Below are 12,660 nucleotides of genomic sequence, written 5' to 3'. Positions count from 1 at the left end.
AAATTGTTGTTCAGAATCGTCTCAGCTACCCCCCATTTCCGGCTCCTTCCCGACTTTCGGGACACCCTGTACATAAAAGCCTAACATTCCTCATCGGTTTAATTCATCGCTTGTTAAATAAGTTTGTCTAAGACGATAATTCTTAGTGAAATTAACAGATTTCATCATAAGTAAGCAGAAACACGACTCAGCTGTAACTCGGTGAAGATTAAACGCTGCATACGCGATAGCTAGATGTCACGAACCCCTTTAACCGCTTTGAAGCATCCTTTGACGACTTTCCGCGGTTTAATCTGCCGTACAAGGATCTTTCGAGTAATTCGCGAGCAAATTAAATTTTCCATATTCGACGGCCCGCTTTACAGCTGCCACTGTGAGTGCTTTCGTCGTAAAATTAATTTTTCAAATTGAAAGCTGCCAGTTGGGAAACAGCGAAAGCAGGTCGAAAATTTTCGTAATTAATACCTTGGCTCTGAACAGTCCTCGATGCATGCCTTTAATTACAGTAATGTCATTCTCATCTGCTAATGAAGTGCACCCTGTTACATATTTAATAGATTGCTTTACCATTGTTTATCGATTATTCAATGAACTTAACACTGTAACGAACGACACAAAATTTTGAAAAAGTTGTCTCGATACAATGAAAATTGACGGAGTTATACGCATTCGAGAAACGGCAAAATTTTGATAAATAATTTTGTTGCGTAGTGTACAATCAATTACTTGTAATGCTAATTCGTTTTGCTTCGTTCAACTCGCGACACAACAGATCACTTTTATAACTAATTTCAAAGCTGAAGAGTTAGAACGTCAATAAAAATGTTTATTCGTGCTTGCTCGATATTCTTTCCCATATTTATGCCTTGCTTCGATAACAATGGCTAGATGCAGACCTTGAAGTGGTAATGTCTATCGTTTCCCTGAAATGAACCCGATAAAGCCGGAACATTTTTGTGGCCACTAAACGCCAAGAGCTGCTGTTCGACATCGCCGAGGAGTCGAAACTTTCGTTGGAAATTTTCGTTCGGAATCAGAATAGCGATCTCGTCGTTACGAGCAGCTTTATCGCAAACTACGATATCGTTTCTTCAATTGCTGGCCTCGCTGTAACGTCTAATTGCAAACGTTACTGCGCCAGCAATATTCTGAACGGTCCTCGATGTTTCTTGCTGCAAGTACTTCTGGTCGTTCCACGAAAGCTTCTAGTAATACGGGTGATTCTTCATATTCAATCTCTGAGTCTGAAAACACCTTCGTCATTATCGTTCCTTGGAGCGATTTCCGATCCCTTAGAATACTTGTAACAAATGTCAATTTATAGAAACTATTATACAGTTCAAAAAAATTTGCGTCCCTTCTTTGAGTTTCTTTTATCTATGGGTCCAGGGATAAGATTTCATAGAATAAGATACCATGAAGAGATGAAAAATTACCTAGGAGATCTGATTGGTAACATAGTATGACGTTGATGGCGTTTAAATTATGATTTGTTTACCGCGTGCCGCAAGAGAGCGCCACTTTATGTGTATATTACGGTTCCTGAAATTTCACAAGCGTAGTTAAACGTTAAAATTCTTAACAACTCGAATATGGTTTCATTTTTGCAAGTTAAGTTGCACGCGGCAGTGTTCTGTGCAAATTCGTACAAATACACGAAACCACTTCAAGTATTACTTAGTTCCTTGTTGCATCGCTTACATGTGCGTTCCTTTGAAAACGCTTCTTGGGAAGAAATAAGAAACGCGGGTTACTTCGGATGCTAGGATTAACTTTGGAACTACTTTGAGTTTCTACTAGGACGAGCCTGAACTTCTGGTTGAACATTCAAGTGCATGTACTGTGCATCTTTAGAAGAAATTTCATAGAAGAAACTGCGATGGTATAGCAAATTACATTCTGAAGCTACGTATATAGCGTATTACTTTTTCTTGAAACTGTTTTTTCATGTAGCAATTAATTTGCAAGCAATTTTTCAAGTCATTACGTATTACTTTTATGTAACGTATTACTTTTTCTTGAAACTGTTTTTTCATGTAGCAATTAATTTGCAAGTAATTTTTCAAGTCATTAAGGTAGGTGTCTCATCCCACTGTATTAGGTACAAAAATTAATTCTGCTAAAAGTTATTAATTAAAGGTTAAATAAAAATATTTACTCATCAATTTGTTACGATAAATTAGCAACATTCTAAAACCTTAATCTAATCTCCATTATAATGAATTACCCTCTTTTTGAATAATATTTTCCAACCTTCCGCTATATAAACTACTGGATTAAATTAGCGGAACACTTTTTTAAATGTTCATAATTATGAGACTTTTCAACCGATTTCGGTTAAACTTTGTCAGGAATAGTCTTCAAGTGTCTTCTGGGTGTGTGCAATGTTGCATTGGCGAGGGTTGATGTGAAGGGGTTAATTCATCCCCTTAAAGAGGGTGGCGTCGAAAAACGTCACTTCTAAAGGTGCCATAGGTGACGCAAGGTGATAACTGGGTCAATTTCGACCCATAGGAATCCATATAATCCTGTATACTAAGTTTTATCAAAATCTAGTCACCTTTCGCATTTTCTCCCGTTACATTTGATTCGCCATTTAGAATTTTTAAATTCTGAATTCAAATTTGGAATCAGCGACCCCGATAACCCCTGTATATTAAGTTTCATACAAATCGAATCAACTTTCACATTTTGGTCCGCCATATTGGATCCGCCATTTTGAATTTATAAATTCTGAATTCCGATTTGGAATCAGCGACCTCAAAAACCCCTGTATACCACATTCATCTAAATTCAGTCATTTTTCGCATTTTGGTCCGCCATATTGGATCTGCCATTTTGAATTTCTAAATTCTGAGTTCAGATTTGGAATCAGCGACCTCAAAAACCCCTGTATACCCATTTTATCTAAATTCAGTCATTTTTCGCATTTTGTATCGTTATGTTGTATCCGCCATTTTGAATTTCTAAATTCTCAGTTCAGATTTGGAATCAGCGACCCCGATAACCCCTGTATATTAAGTTTCATACAAATCGAATCAATTTTCTTAATTTGGTCCGCCATATTTGATCTGCATTTTGAATTTCTAAATTCTGAGTTCAGATTTGGAATCAGCGACCTCAAAAACCCCTGTATACCCATTTCATCTAAATTCAGTCATTTTTCGCATTTTGTGTCGTTATGTTGTATCCGCCATTTTGAATTTCTAAATTCTGAGTCCAGATTTGGAATCAGCGACCCCGATAACCCCTGTATATTAAGTTTCATACAAATCGAATCAATTTTCATATTATGGTCCGCCATACTGGATCCACCATTTTGAATTTCTAAATTCTGAGTTCAGATTTGGAATCAGCGACTCCGATAACCCTTATATATTAAGTGTTTTCATAAAGGTTTTTCAAAATTATTTGAAACTCTCTCACCGCGTAAATTAACTAAAATATTTAAAAATAAGGATATACTTTTTTAGATGGTAGTCGATACATTGCTAAAATCTACAGAGGCAAATAGTGAAAGTGTAAGTTGATCCGAGTCTCTCCTACCGCAACTGAAGGAAGGTTAATGAACATTCACGACGTCTGGAACGTCTATTCGAGGCGAGAAGATAGAAACGAGGTCGTTTCTCGCATAGGCAGGCGCCATGATTCCGGTCTCTCGCGGATAAAGGGTGAAGATTTGAAACGACATAGGACAAACGGGACACGAGGACCGGCAAAGAGTCGGGTCACAAGCGAGAGATGGCTGAAGATTAGATACACGCTGGGCAGAAACGGCAGGTTGAATGATGTGAAAGCACGAACACGGGGCACAAGCGACGGAATCGGGGCGAGAGCCGAAGTTGAAGGCCTGAACTGGACCGCCTAATCTGCATTTACATAGCATCCACCGTATTCCACGCAAATAGAATGGCTTTGGAGCGTCGAAGAAGCGGTCATTCCCTTTTCTTTTCGTCGAAACACCGGGGGCGGGGGGGGGGGGGGTGTCGAGGGAGGGGCAAAAAAGCTTTGAGCTTACGAGAATACCGCCTTAAACCGGCTTCGAGGAGTTTCGAAAGGAGGAAAACTCTGTTGGGGACAAGGGTGTATTGTTGCGCGCACAAACAGCGAAATCCTTCTTTCGGTGGGACGCATGTAGGTCACGTAAGATCTTTCTTTGGGGGAAGCGGGCACATAGCTGTAATCGATTTTCAACAGGAACAATGCTTGGGCAATATTCGTGCCCAGACGTATATCGATCGGTCAAGGCAACGAGCGAATTGGAACAACAATAGCTCTGCTCTTCGTGTTTCGATGGAGAGATGATTCCGACGTTCCACGATGAATAATCTCAGAATTAGACAGCTGCAACGTCTTTATCTTCAAGATGTCGGATTATTTCTTCGCGAATATCAGGACCATCGAAGATAATAGGAAAAAAGATTCATTAACCCTTTGCGGTCGTGTCGAATTTGGACATAATAGTAAAGTTTATGAAAATAAAATTAGCCCTTTGCAGCATGTTATTTGGTCGCAATCAGTCAATTCTTGTAAAAGAATATCAATCTCTATAAAAAATACGAACGTCCTCGAAACGCGTCACTGAAAATTCCTTATCGCTCTGTAAGATGAATTTATCTAGCACCTGTAGTTAGAATTCAATAACCCTTGAATTTTTTAGAATCTAAATTAAGGATTTTCTGAAATATTGATTTGTTCAAAAATAGCAGATGTGACGTTCGGATATCGACACTTTAAAATCACGGACATATTTTTCTCACTTCATTAAAAATAAACCAACGATATATGTATATTCGAACGTCACCCTATTATTTTAGATGCAAGGAAAAACGGAAACGTACAGACCCTAAAGCACGGATGACTAAATTCGTGTGTGTGCATGTCCCTATCGCCTTTCCTATAAACAAACTGGAGCCGTTCGAAATATTCACTGGAAGAAACAGCACCTTCTTTCTCGCGCGATTAATTTTTGTAACAGATTTCAATGAAAAATCTAACAGTTTCTTTTGTTAAAATAACGAATATAACAGAGCGTGACGTCAAGTTTAACGGATTACGTTGGAAACCCACTAGAGTGAAAATTTTGATGCCGAGAGAGTCGTGCAACAGGGACTATCTGTCAGAGCAGCGCCCTTCTAAATAGATAAATTTCAAGTTCCAACCTATTAAGCTCAAAAGCAGCGAACGCAGCTAAGATGGCCGCGAGTTTCGGAAACTTGTTCGACCAATTTCACGTGACTAGGTACAATAAAGAAAGGAGCAGGATGAAAGGGGTATTGCGCAGGATTACGCAAACGACACTCCTAATTAATGATATCGCCAGCCATTATCGTAACACAGAGCATCTTTCGACATCGATTGTTGGCGTTCATTGAACGATGAACTCCTTTCACGGCGGCCGCTACATCGGACGATGATCAGAGCAATCTGCCAAATTGAATTTCGCATGAACACGTGTTTGCTTAACAAATACGCTGAAGGGACATTTCTGGAGTAGATCGAGCTGTCGTGACTTCGTTGTGTTTTAACTTCAGAAGCAGGCGTGTCACGACTGGCGTGACAACGGGCTGCAAAGAGTTAATGAAATTATACGAACAGTGATTAAAAGTCGACAGGTTTTCATTGAAGAATTTCATATAAGCGAAAATTTGTTCATAAGGTTGATAACGTTGTTACAAAGCTTACCTTACCTTTTATACATTGCAAATGTTTGAATAGTCGAAGCTTGCAAGAGAAAATATTAAGCCATAGAAGAAACGATCGAGTTTCTTTTATTTCTTTGAAAATTTGATGACTTTCAGATAAACTATTTCTGAGTTATAAAGGTATAAGAGCAATGTTAGACAAAATATAATTCATGATTGTGATTACTAAGTAAATAGAAATTAAAAAAAAAAAAAATTAGATTATTTGACCAGAGTTTTTCTTTCTCATTATTAGAATGCAGCAATAGGCATAATGAAAACAATGTTTCGATTGTATTCTGCGTGTTAACGTAGAATTCGTTGATCTCACATAACGACTGCAAATAAATGACGTCTACTCGTGAAGCATGGAAGATCCATTTTTTAACCTCAAGTGATCGGTCCCCAGGGACACATATGTCTAGCATAAGCTCGACGATATCATATGCGCATAAGAATTGCGTTACACGTGTACGCGAACCGGGGAGTACACGTTCTGCCATTATTTTAAGTAAAAAGGGTGCGTTGAGAAAGTACCGGAGAATATTCTACTACGTACAAACCAACTGCGATAATCGTTATATTCTCTATATTACACAGTTTTATGTTAAAAATTCTCCAAAATTAGCCTCCTTTTTTGGAACACCTAATTATAAGTGTATCGAATTACAGATACCTCTTTCTAAACATTAAACAAACAATATCAATTCACAAGATATGCACGTATCTCGTCTGACGATGCAAAATGTAATAATAAATTACTGATTATTAATAACGAACTGATTAATTTAAACATTATAACGAGAAGAATTAAAACACAATGTTATGAACGATCGCCCATCAAGACTTTCAAATCAATTGGATTCCTTTTTCTGAACAGATCTCGTAAATACAATGCAACTGGAGCACCGCGCGTTTCTGGCACAAGTGATTACAAGTCGAAAGCTTATTACGCATTGTGACAGGCTCAGAACGAGAAGGACAGAAAATGGAGAGCAGTATACATAGATTAAAACGCGGTCGAGTTAAAAAGGTTCCGGCACGGTCATATACCTTTTTGTGAGCCCGCGATACTACTGAAAAGCACCTCAAAGAAGCTTTCAGGTTTATCATAATTGCATCTTAGGAGCCGATCCTCCTCCTAATGGTGAACGGAGGCTATCAACCCAACAGAAGGTGATCCGTACGGAGACAAAAAATTAACACACGAATCGAAGTCGTGGTTCACTTGCCATAGGGTAGCATAGGCAACGCACTAGACAGCCGCAGTAGTATAGGCAACGCACTAGACAGCCAAAGTAGTATAGGCAACGCACTAGACAGCCACAGTAGTATAGGCTACGCGTTCGGCGGCCTCGCTCTGATTTTCCTGTTAACCGTTCGACTGCTACGCAATTCTTGCAAGAACGCACGAAAACTGCGGGACATATTTTGACTTGATGTTGTCAAAGACATTGTCAAGACACACTGAAACTCGCAGCGCAAAAGCGCTGCGTCGCGGTTTTCCAGACAAATGAACGCAGCGCTTTTGCGCCGCGTAGCAGTCAAACAGTTAATATCTCCTTGACGAAACAAATCCCCCCGAACAAATGTATATCACATTTCCATCAAGAAATACAGTAAAGAAAAAAAGAAACCGCAAAGTAATACTATGTACTGAGGAGAGAGGAGTAACAATAGAAGACTGCTTGACTGGGCCCATCTTTATATCACTTCGAATATTTAGTAATTCCTTAGAAAAATAACTACAAATTGCTATTTTGAAATAGTTTATTTAGTCATGACATCAATCGTTCACATCTAGAAGTCAGTTCTGACCAAAAAAAGAATTTAACAGCTACGGCTCATTCCTAGAGTAAATCTCGGACGATATAAAAAATAATTTAGTATTTGAGGGGAAGTGCTGTATTTTGCGAAGAGACAAATTGTTAACGATACAAGACCATGTAAATATCATACAAACCATAGGAAAACGTTTTACTGCATTACATTTATTAACCCATTCATTGACAGGCAGGAGCGTCTCAGCCTGGGTGCCAGGATATATAATTGATATGTTGTAAACCTATAGTCTAAGCATTTATTTTAAATTTGTTGCTGTACGAATACTTCTTATGCTGACTGTATGTCATAAAAATTTTGTTGTAACATGCAGTGATAAAATATGTCTTCGAAAAACACGGAAAGCAAGCTGATACGTAATTACTTCGACATAAAACTAAACACATCTAGTACGTTATGTCAATGTTTCTTACTGTTTTCTTCGGATTTCTGTACTTGTGTATAAAAATTTCACCAAGAAATACGAAAAGAGATACGCAGTGACCACAAAATAGGACTATGAAGGGAAGCGGCATGTTATTGGCGGAATACGGCTGAATTGAAAATAGTGGCCTCATTGCACTAACGGTTTCATCCAATGCCGAGTCCGATATCCCGTACGCGTAAGCTAAGTACCCGGTGGATGCCCCGTTCAACGCTAGTTCTTCGAACTGTCGTTTATACGGTGACCTTTTCTTCAACGCGAATCCAACGTTCTGAAATTTCATGCAAAACTTGGTGAGTTTGAAAATTTGTTCACCCGTGGGCGTTTGCTGCTCAGCCGCGGCTTTCGCCAGACTACTCTCCAAAAAATACGCCGTATTCTGAAACAATGTTACATTTCCAAGCATCTCTACAGTTTCGGATGTAACCATTCGATGCATCCTTTTTCTGAGGATATCCGGAACGTTAGTCATATTCACCACGTGTGGGTACAAATCCTTATCGATCATTACAAGAAGACCTGAATCTGCGAGCTCGTCGAAATCGTTGATGTCAATTTCTTCATGATCCAATGTGAGATCGAACAGCTCGGCGTAGAACATGACGGTGTATCTGGTCGAAGCCAGCACCAAGCAAAGAAACAAGATCCTCTCCGTTATCGTCGTGGGTAATTTTGTGACGGAGAAACTGAAGAGTACACTCGTTAGGTACATGGGACGTCTTAGCTCCGGATCGATGATTAGAAACGTCGACATAATCGAGCACAGAACCACGATAGAGACGCCAAAACAGAGCATTCCAAGAAATTTCCATATCGAGATCGACTTCACTGCGCTCACAGGAATTATCAAACAGACGTCAGTTTCAAAGTCTTGGACCATGTAGTCGACGCTGTCGTCTAATTCGTGTAGGTAATTGTAATTGTACATATCTAAGTCTGTCTCTTTCTCCCTACTTGTGTATATAATGCTAAAATTCATAAACTTAGAGAAGGTCACTAGTTGCGTCCGACGAAAACCTCTCAATCCCACAGCACTCGATGATTGCAATTTAGCAATACTTTTCGTTTTATGAATGTATAAAGGCACTCGATTCATGTCTAGTAGTTTATTCGGATACCATGTAACGCCTCTCTGTGGATTAGGTATTCGATTGTACGTACGATTGAATGGATTGTACTGATGCGCGATGATCGCAACCTCCTGGCCAGGTGCGTCAGGTGGTAGAATTTCCAGGACCTCCACTCGAAGAATTTGTTTACTCCATAGGAATCGATAAAACTGTGGGACCTTGGTATTAGCTGCATCTCCCATTTGTATCAGTAAAAGCCTTGGGTCGGTAGAACTTTCCCAGGAAACGTTTACGTCATCGAAGATCATTTTCCATACCGCGTATTGGAAATTTGAATGCGAACCGAAGATGTAAACCAAAAGACTGTCACAGCTGGTTAAATTGGCTACAGGTTTCCATACTTTTGCGGTATCTATGACATGTGTCGGTATCAACCTCAATAGTGTTCCAGAAACGGTACTGATAGTATGAGTAGAAATGTCATCATTCCTGTAGTCTCGAATCAGTACCATTACGTCACGAGTTTTCGTTGAATTTACAATGTCTTGTATGAGATTTTGAAGTGGTAATTCGTTTCCATGATTCGACCTAAATCTATACTGTCTCGATGAAACGCTGAATATCACAATGATAGTGAATACCAATATAATCTTCATTCCAAATCACAATCTCACGCACAGTAACTAGTTAGCTTTTTAAATTGGTCGCTTCTTTAAATATGTTACGTCTGTACAGTTGACTCACGAAACGACTTCGCGATACTAACGTTTGAGTCGAACTCGCGTACGGAATTTGTGGTATCTGTTTGTCGAGTAACTGGCATATATAATACATACAAAGTACAACAGGACAACTAATTTCGCAGACTGCTACTACATATTCTCTGAAAAACAGATTGCGTATATAAAATATTCAGTTACTTATACGTAGACGTAACAGTACCTTCCATTTTCAAAATGAAATACAAATTGTCGCTGAAAATTGTAGCGGTAATAACTCATTAGCTCATAAATGTATAAAACTAATTTGGTAAGTGTTAGAGATAATTTCTCAATATAGGCATGCAGAGAAGAAAAGCCTGAAAACGAATGGCAGAAGCGACGTTAGCAATTGTAAATTTCCATTGTAAAAGAATAATGTGAAACGAATACGTGACGTACAGGAGAAAAACTCACTAGTCGCCGTAATTATCCGCTAAAGTAGATCGAATTGGACTCTTCGTGTAATAATATTTTTTATTTCTTTATATCTCCGCATTCTTTTACTGTTCTTATTATAACGATTTCCCACGCCATCGAGACCTCAGATTATGATTTAATTACTGAGATTATCGGTTTCAGATGTTTTTCAAAAATTTGACGTTTCAAAGGATTCAAGCGACATTAGAATGGTAACTTTTTGCAATATAGAACGAGAAGAACAAGACAAACACAATAACTTCTGAAAGGTTGATCTTGAATATTTAACTACATAGTATAAATCCCCTAAATTATATATATATATTTTATTGTTTCAAAACTTCACATACATATCTTTTCTCATTATTGATTTTAAATTTTAGTAATGCATTCGTAACGATATAGAAAGAATAAAATAGGAAGACATACAAGGTGGGCCACGCAATTTGAACACCTCGATTAACTCCTAAAATATGTATCCATGAAAACTAATTAAAAGCGAAAGTTCTATGATTCGAAGTGGTTACGCAGTGTATATGTTCCTTTTATATGTGTTTTGAAGATCTCGCTGTAACGTTGTCAATTCGCTGAACATTTATTGCATTATTCTTCTATTCGATTCGATCGAGAGAACAGTGCCGCTCTTTGTGTTGCCGATGACCATTTTGACGTGAATCCTGTCGACATGGCATAAATCAAGCACGCTTTGAAGGACAGAATCGTTCACCTTTCGTTGAGGTGGTTCCACAGAGGAATTTTATCAAGCGTATAACGATAAGTGACGAGGGAAACGCGGACGGTAAGAAAAGGACGAAGACACGGGAGGGATGGACAAAATGTACAAAGGTTCGGCATTTTATCTCCCCCGCACGCTCAGCTGCTTTAAAAAGAAGTGGAAAAGGTATGTGAACATAGTACAGGGCAAAACTGAAATATGCACGAACGGATAAATTACGAAAGGTAACGTACCCGACAATTCCCATCGCGTATACAATCCGTATGCACGTGTTTGAGAAAACTTGTCCATAATACAACAAAACAAATATATTTGAAGCTATCGCACATATGTGTGATCTGTTTCGGAACACTGACTTTACACACGTGTTACGAAGATTTCTCAATCACGGTTACCATTTGTATTCCAAAGGAGGATGCTCAAAAATGGCCATCTTTGGCTTGGAAACGATAAATTCATACAGGATCGTTTTACAGGGTCACCCATAGAGGCGATACAAAGGTTGTAATGGCTATATTTTCGGATGCTTCTTCTTTTTTTTTTTTTTTGGAACCAATATTCGTCATACTCTTATGTCATCCTTTATGCTCTAATTTCTTTTTGCTCTAATTTACGTTCCACATATCCTTCGAATCCCTAGAACAAACAAACGAGGATGTACGTATTGTATGATTTGTCATTTAGGATGCAAAAGATACAACATATATTCCGAATTGAACCAGTTAATTAAGTGGAAAAGTAAAAAGTTATTGTTCACGTGAAATATCGACATAATTCCATAAGTAATTGATTCACAGAAATTTCATTTGCATATAATAATGGAAAATGTACAAATGCGAGTGGTAGTAAAATAATGGAAATTGAATTTTAGTTGACGATTTCATATAGAATTATCGAAATCGAATGTATTATGACTGCACACAATTCGGAATTTGCAGTAGCAGGATTCTAGAGAATGACAAACACTTTATTGTAAAATGTAAAAATGCGCATATAGTTTTGTAATATACACGCATAATTGTGCTTCGCTCTTTTATATTGATTAAAACCTCTGTTAATATTAATATTTATAATTGTTAAATTTTTCAGAAATTAACGCAGGATGAAATGTAAGAAATTTAAAATTATTATCACAAACCTTAATTCATTACGAACCTTGAATATTTTAATGATTGTAACGCTTTAAAATTAGTATTCAGTTCGTTACATAGCTACATGCGGCAGGAAGAAACGTAAGGTCATAGTACGAATGAAGCATACGGAATTTGTTGAAAAGGTTTCTGTGTGTGATGTCTCTCATTCGATACAAATTGACGTGATGAGTGCGATCGCTGTTTAGGTTTATTTTTTACTGTTATGGACGTTCGTAATTTGCAGAATTAGAAAATATGTTGAATGCTTGAAAGATATCAACGTTCACAATTAATCAATACGTATACAGGAATGGTCGAATAGATACGAAATGGCCAAATAGATATAAAATCATGTTAGAAATGGTTTATTTTTACTACGTTTATAAATACGTTTATAAATTGAACACGTTATGATTATATTACTGCAGCCTGGCACACAGGAACAGTGCTTCTCCAGGTGATATTTGGGTGATAATGTACTCTCCTTTTTTCTAAATTTTACCGTTTATTTCACAGGTAGCCGTTCTCCTTCCCCGACTGAAGAGCATAATAGTGTCCGTTTAAACCCATTGTTTTCTACAGGTGTGAATTAC

The 12,660-nt window shown here is 38.0% G+C and overlaps 1 protein-coding gene across 2 annotated transcripts in view; it reads right to left on the bottom strand.

Annotated features, from left to right (window-relative positions):
• Positions 1-12,660, bottom strand: part of LOC128891141 (lipase member H-A-like) — a 222,896-nt gene that overhangs the window by 62,166 nt on the left and 148,070 nt on the right. The gene's annotated exons all lie outside the window — the stretch shown is intronic.

This window comes from Hylaeus anthracinus, unplaced genomic scaffold (assembly GCF_026225885.1).
Source record: "Hylaeus anthracinus isolate JK02 unplaced genomic scaffold, UHH_iyHylAnth1.0_haploid 12001, whole genome shotgun sequence".
Classification (NCBI taxonomy): domain Eukaryota; kingdom Metazoa; phylum Arthropoda; class Insecta; order Hymenoptera; family Colletidae; genus Hylaeus; species Hylaeus anthracinus.
Note: the sequence above shows the minus strand (reverse complement) of the source record. Positions and strands in the feature narration are given on the sequence as shown.